Source organism: Octopus sinensis, linkage group LG28 (genome assembly GCF_006345805.1).
Source record: "Octopus sinensis linkage group LG28, ASM634580v1, whole genome shotgun sequence".
NCBI classification, from domain to species: Eukaryota; Metazoa; Mollusca; class Cephalopoda; order Octopoda; family Octopodidae; genus Octopus; species Octopus sinensis.
The window spans coordinates 8,755,814-8,763,313 of record NC_043024.1 but is presented as its reverse complement, the minus strand read 5'-3'; the positions used below and the strand labels follow the sequence as shown (position 1 = coordinate 8,763,313).

Sequence of the window (7,500 nt, the reverse complement as noted above, 5' to 3'; positions counted from 1 at the left end):
GCTTGCTCTTCCTTCTGTAGAAGAAAAAATTCAAATTGGACCATGTTAAGACCAAAAATTATTTACATCAAAAAGGTGCATTTTTTCTATGAAAAATCCCTATTTTTTACAATTTTTTTACTGCTGCGTCGCCATTTTTCGATGTATTTCAACCAGAAAAATGTTCACTTAAAGAGAATAACAAGCTACACAATGCAAAATTTTTACTTTTCAAAAATTCCAATTCTAAAGGGTCGAAACAAACCTGAGCAACGCTGGGCGATACTGCTAGTGTATTATATATATAGGCCAACTGGCAGAATTGTTAGCATGCTGAGCAAATTGCTTAATATTTCATCTGTCTTTACATTCTTAGTCTAAATTCTACTCTACTGAGGTCGAATTTTATCTTTCATCCTTACAGGGCTGATAAAATAAGTACCAGGTGAACACTGGGTCAATATAATCAACTTAACTACTCCTGGGGATGAGTATAAAAAAACTGAACCCCTCTGCCATACTGGTGAAAAGAACATGTTGAAGCCCCCATGGTGCTGTGGACTGAACATGGGAACCCAGTCCACACACACTGGGCTTCCACACAGTTTCCGTATGCCAAATTCACTCATAGCTTTTATTGGCTCAGGGCTATAGAACAAGATTTTTGTCCAAGATATCACACTGTAGGACTGAACCTGAAACCACACGATTGCAAAGCAAGCTCTTCCCACACAACCCTTTCTGTGCCTACATACGCAAAAACATGTATGCAAATATTTATATGTGATACACTTCCACATAGTTTCCATCTACCAAATCTACTCACAATGCTTTGATTGGCCCCAGGGTTTTAATAGAAGACACTTACCCAAGATTCTGAGTTCAAATTCTAGGGAGGTCAGTTTTACCGTTCATCCTTTTGGAGTTGGTGAAATAAATATCAGTTGAGACTCAGGTCAATATAATCAACTTGTCCCTTCCCCCAGAATTTTAGGCCTTGTGCATATAGTACAAAGGATTATTATTATTATTATTATTATTATTATTATCATTATTATTATCATCATTATTATTATTATTATTATTATTATCATCATCATTATTATTATTATTATTATTATTAGTAGTAGTAGTAGTAGTAGTAGCAGCAGCAGCAGCAGCAGTAGTAGTAGTATAATTATTGAGTGAGGGGACAGTGCATACCATCAAAGTGACACTGGGGTACAATTATACAAAGCCCAATAAACCCATCATGACTACCCGTCTGATAAGGAGTACACCACGCACATGCATCACAACCATATAAGCGTGACATGGTTATCTCATATCAAGACAAACAGCACATGACCTTGCAGGTGGGACCTAGTTAGAATTTTCTTCAGGTTGAGTAGCCCATCCTGCTCAAAAGGTCTGTGAGTAAAAGGTTGTTTAAGGATGTTCAACGAAACACCCATGTTTCCAAAAGTGAATTATCCAAACCCCAAAGAATTCCTTTCAACACATTTCAGGGTCGATGAAACAAGTACCAGTTTAGCATAGGGGTCTATTTAACTGATTAACTCCTGCGCCCCGCTCCGCAAAATTTCAGGTCTTATCTCTTTATCCGAATAGCGTGTCTTGGCCATGAACAAACAGAACAGTGCTAATGACAACTTATGACCTGCTAACCACCCCTCTCTCTCTTCTTCTCTTTCTGCTGGTTATCCACTAGTACACTCACATGACCCGCTGCTTTCTCCAAGAGACATGTGGTACAGTAGACTTAGTGTGACAGAGCTGGTGTTGGAGGAGGAGAGACAGAAACTATGTATGGAATGGAATACAGTTTATAACAATGTTCAACCATTAAGACTGGTTTTGACATGGCATAAGACTTGGTCACAGGTTGTTAGTTAGGAACTCTGATAATTTCATATCAATTATCAGAGCAAGCTTTTTAAATATGGGTGAAATTAATTAATTATTGAGTTGTTATATAGGTATGGCTTACTGGAGTAAGTGAGGTAGGGAGTAAGGCATAAAGATGTATTGTATTATAGGGGGACACTGTTTCAATGCTGTCATTGCTGCAGCTGCTGTTAATAATAATAATAATAATAATGAAATTCTTGTATACAGTGCTCAGGTGTACCACAACTTGTCAGAAAGTGCGTATAAAGCATATGCAGTAATGTACAAATGTCTGGAAAGCGAACAATGTATGAGTCAGATACATGCTTGCGTGTGTATGGAGGGGAGGAAATCAGGTGTAGTGTTGGCGAATGTCAGGAAGCATGGAAGTTTTGAAGGATGCAGTGCTCCGACAACTAACAACTGATGCCGGCAGTTTGTTCCATGCTTCAGGCAACTCTTAGCGTGAAAAAATGTTTCTGAAAGAAAATTTAATTATTTTAATAATAATAATAATGAAATTATTGTATACAGTGCTCAGGTGCACCACAACTTGTCAGAAAGTGCGTATAAAGCATATGCAGTAATGTAGAAATGTCTGGAAAGTGAACAGTATATGAGTCAGATATATGCTTGCGTGTGTATGGAGGGGAGAAAATCAGGTGTAGTGTTGGCGAATGTCAGGAAGCATGGAAGTTTTGAAGGATGCAGTGCTCCGACAACCAACAACCGATGCCGGCAGTTTGTTCCATGCTTCAGCAACTCTCAGCGTGAAAAAATGTTTCCGAAAGTCATGGGAGCTGTGCTGTTTTCTTACTTTGTAAACATGTCCACGGGTGTTAGACAGATGGAGTTTGAAGAGGTGCTCAGAATTATTGTTTGTAAGATGGTTGATAATTTTATGGGTGTCTGCCAAGTCAGCTGCCAGACGTCGGAGTTTCAATGTGTCCATGCCCAGGGAAGTAAGGCGTTCAGGATATGGCAAATGCCTGATGGAGGGTATTCTCTTGGTTGCATGTCGCTGAACAGCTCTCAGACGATTGATGTTGTTTAAAGCCACAGGTCTGTGTGGATCAAGTAAGAATGATGTAAGCAGTAAATATGTCAAAGTTATTAGAGCAGGGGTCAACGAGCTTCTTATATCATTGACCCATTAAGGGCATCGTTGATAATGTTTTGAACCCCATCATCTAAATTTCTAAAATTTTATGTTGTAAAAGAGAAGCTGATCTCCACGTGTCTGTTTGTCACTGTCACGAGATACGTGTGAAGGTGGTGGAGAAGAAGGGGAGGAATCAACAGGGTAGATAACTCCTGTCACACCATATATTTAAGGGGAGGAGAAAAAGTAGTTGAGATAGAAATGCAGCAAGATAGAGAGAGTGTATGTAAAAGGTAGATGTTGATAAAAAAGCAAGAATTTTAAGTGCAAGTCTGTCAACACAATGCAACACAGACTTAAAAAAAAATTTCACTATGTAACAATATAGACAGATGGGGCATGCGGTAATCTTTCTGGCTGGGGAAGCAATGACTAAAATTTTTTGTCACATAGATATTTGAATCACCTTTGGAATTATAATAAAATTTTAATAGAATTACGGAGATGTACTTGCATAGCAAGTGACTTGATCTGAGATTGTGTGCTGGAACGAAAACAATTGCAGCATGGAAGGTGTTTATAAGCCATTTAAGAAACACACAAAAACCGTTAGATTCACTTCAACAATTAAATGTAATTTGTCAAAATAAGTGACGAAAATATTTTGACAAATTACATTTAAATGTTGAAGTGAATCTAACAGGTTTTGTGTGTTTCTTAAATGGCTTATAAACACCTTCCATGCTGCAATGGTTTAATGGAATTATTTTAGTAGAATAGTAACTTTGGTAAATGAAGTTTACTTTAGCTTAGGTGGCCTGCGAGGTGTCTTAGAATTTGTAAGTGTGAATGCATATGATGTGAGTGTGTGTTGGAATGGGTAGGCCTAGGGTGGGAGTGGGTATCTGTTTTTGTTTGTATTATCATTCTGATTTCAGGTTTTAAAACCTTCAAATACCCTCACCTGACATCCCACCCTCCAAACCACCAGGAAGTTATTTTTATTTGGCAAGGAGGAGGGTGATGGTTGTGGTGGTGATGGTGATGGTGGTGGTAGTAGTGATGATGGTGGTAGTAAGGTGATTGAGGAGGTGGTGGTGGTAGTGGTGATGGTGATGGTGATGGTGGTAGTAGTAGTGATGATGGTGGTAGTAAGGTGATTGAGGAGGTGGTGGTGGTTATGGTAGTGGTGGTGGTGGTGGTGGTAGTAGTAATGATGGTGGTAGTAAGGTGATTGAGGAGGTGGTGATGGTGATGGTGATGGTGGTGGTAGTAGTGATGATGGTGGTAGTAAGGTGATTGAAGAGGTGGTGGTGGTGGTGGTGGTAGTAGTGATGATGGTGGTAGTAAGGTGATTGAAGAGGTGGTGGTGGTGGTGGTGGTCGTAGTGATGATGGTGGTAGTAAGGTGATTGAGGAAGTGGTGGTGGTGGTGGTGATGGTGATAGTGATGGTGGTAGTAGTAGTGATGATGGTGGTAGTAAGGTGATTGAAGAGGTGGTGGTGGTGGTAGTAGTGATGATGGTGGTAGTAAGGTGATTGAAGAGGTGGTGGTGGTGGTGGTGGTAGTAGTGATGATGGTGGTAGTAAGGTGATTGAAGAGGTGGTGGTGGTGGTGGTGGTAGTAGTGATGATGGTGGTAGTAAGGTGATTGAGGAAGTGGTGGTGGTGGTGGTGATGGTGATAGTGATGGTGGTGGTAGTAAGGCGATTGAGGAGGTGGTGGTGGTTATGGTAGTGGTGGTAGTCGTAGTGATGATGGTGGTAGTAAGGTGATTGAGGAGGAGGTGGTGGTGGTGGTGATAGTAGGAGTTGATGATGGTGGCGGTGGTGTATAGTGTTGGTGATCGAATTGATGATAGTGGTGGTGGCGGTGTGGTGTTAACGGAGAGATGGTGGTGATGATAGTGGTGGTGGTGCTGGTGCTGGTGCTGGTGCAGGTTGTTTACCAGTGTCATCCTCCTTGTGAGGTGAATGAAGAAATTTTCATATGCAAGGGGTTAGTTAGTCCTCAATGGCTCTCAAGTAAACTTCCTGGTTTCTTTATTTTTGTTTTTGTTTTTGTTTTCATACACTCACACATACACACACACACACACATGTGTCTTTGTATATATGTATGTATATATATTGTAACAGATAGATAAGACTACCAGTCCTGGCTCTTTATCAGCTGGTTTCCTGCTTGGCTTATCAGAAATTCCAAGCCGAGGGTTGTTTTTTTTTTCTATCTTCCTTCCTGCTTCATTCTCTCTCCTATGTGCTCTCCTTTACTCCCTCTCTCTTCTCCTCTCTCTCTCTTTCTCTCTCACTGAATCTATCTATCTATCTATAACACTTTCCCCTCTCTTCTCTCTGACTTTCTCTATCAAACCTTTGTTTTTGTCACCATTCTATTATTATTAATGTTGCCTATGTTTGGCAAAATCAGTAAAGTGACACACAGAAATTGCTTTGTGACATTTAATTGCCTACCTTTCTTTTGACATTCTGAGTTGAGTTGAAATCCCATGAAGGGAGACTTTGCCTTTCATCCTACCAGGACTGATATAAAAAAGGACCAGTAAATTTCTTTATTAACCACGAGGATGAGAAAAAGAGGGGACCATACTGAGGACAGACAAAACAAACATTGGGGTCAGGGTATCCAATGAGACAGACAAAACATATGAATAAACAAACAATTAAAATATATACAATTAAATGAGAATGAGTGATTTACAAAAAATGAAGTCAATACAATTTGTTATGAGAGGGCTCTGATTAAATTTGGAGCCTTGTATCAACATTAGGGATCACTATTAACCCTTTAGTGTTCAGATTACTCTGTTAAATGTAATACTTTTTCACTCAAATTGTTTTGAATTAACCATGCATTATCGTACAGCTTTGAGGTTTCAGTGATGTGATTGCTTATGTTAAGAATGTCAATGTAGGTTAGGTGTAAGAGGCTAGATATGGCTAGTTCAAATATCAAACAAGTAGACTATCTGGGCCAGATGTGGCCTGTTTAAACACTAAAGAGTCAAAGTAACCACTGAACAGACTTTTTTTCTCTAATTATCTTATATTCTTTTATATCTATTCTCTCTCTTTCTCGTACTCATATTGTGTGAAGGCATATCACTCAGTGGTTAGGGTATTCAGCTCACAATCACAAGGTTGTGAGTTCAACTCCTGGTGATGTGTTGTATCCTTGAGCAGGACACATTATTTCACATTGCTCCAGTTCACTCAGCTGGCAATAATAACTAGTGCTTGTATTTCAAAGGGCCAGTCTTGTCACACTCTGTGTCATGCTGGAATCTCCCTGAGAACTATATTAACCCTATCGTTACCAATCCGGCTGAAACTGGCTCTGGCTCTGAGTACAAATGTCTTATTTTCATATGTTTTGAATAAAAATCTTCCACCAAACCTTAGTCACAATTTATGTTCCTAAAACTAGCTGAATGATAACTAAGTTATTTTACTAAATTCTTTATTATATTTAAAGTAATTGAAAGAAACACAGAGCATCTCAAAATAAATACAGTAACGAAAGGGTTAAGGGTGTGTGTGTGTCTGTAGAATGCTCAGCCACTTGCATGTTAATTTCAAGAGCAGACTGCCCCATTGGTGTCTTTTACTATAGCCTCTTCCGACCAAAGCCTTGTGAGTGGATTTGGTAGACGGAAACTGAAAGAAGCCCGTCGTATATATGTATATATATATATCTATATATATATAATATATATATAATATAATATTAGGGAATAAATCCAAATTTACAGGGAAAAAATCAGATTTAGGATTGTAAAATATTGATATTTTAGATTGGAAGTCCACCTGAAGATTGTCGATCAAGACAGAAAACAATTGTAGTGGCGGTTTTTTGACTATTTATTAAAATTTTATGTATTGATTAAGTCTTTCCTTGTTTGTTTTGCAAAATAGTGGTTTTGTCTCTAATAATATTTTATATATATATATATATATATATATATATATATGCGTGTGTGTGTTTGTGTGTCTGTGTTTGTCTCCCTAGCATTGCTTGACAACCGATGCTGGTGTGTTTATGTCCCCGTTACTTAGCGGTTCGGCAAAAGAGACCGATAGAATAAGTACTGGGCTTACAAAAAGAATAAGTCCCGGGGTCGAGTTGATCGATTAAAAGGCGGTGCTCCAGCATGGCCGCAGTCAAATGACTGAAACAAGTAAAAGAGTAAAGAGAGAGAGAGAGTCCCCAGTATTTAACTGATACTTATTTCATTGAACCCAGGAAGGTGTGAGGAGGGTGTTTGTCTGTCCACTGCCTGACCCATACCAGTCAGAACCACTTGGATCAAGGATTTATTTTGACTGGTGAAGGTCCCTACCTTAACCCACATCCTCCACCCGCCATTAAACACCAGACTTTTTGTGACTTCCTTCTTCCATTATTGCCTTTCTCCTGTACTTCAGCCGCCACCACCACAACCACTACCATTATCTCCACCTGCATCACCATCACATCCACCACCATTACCACCACCACCACCGCCACCGC

The 7,500-nt window shown here is 39.3% G+C and overlaps 1 protein-coding gene across 1 annotated transcript in view; it reads left to right on the top strand.

Moving 5' to 3' along the window:
- The window catches only part of LOC115225815 (probable hydrolase PNKD), a 103,889-nt gene that overhangs the window by 36,608 nt on the left and 59,781 nt on the right, over window positions 1-7,500 (top strand). The gene's annotated exons all lie outside the window — the stretch shown is intronic.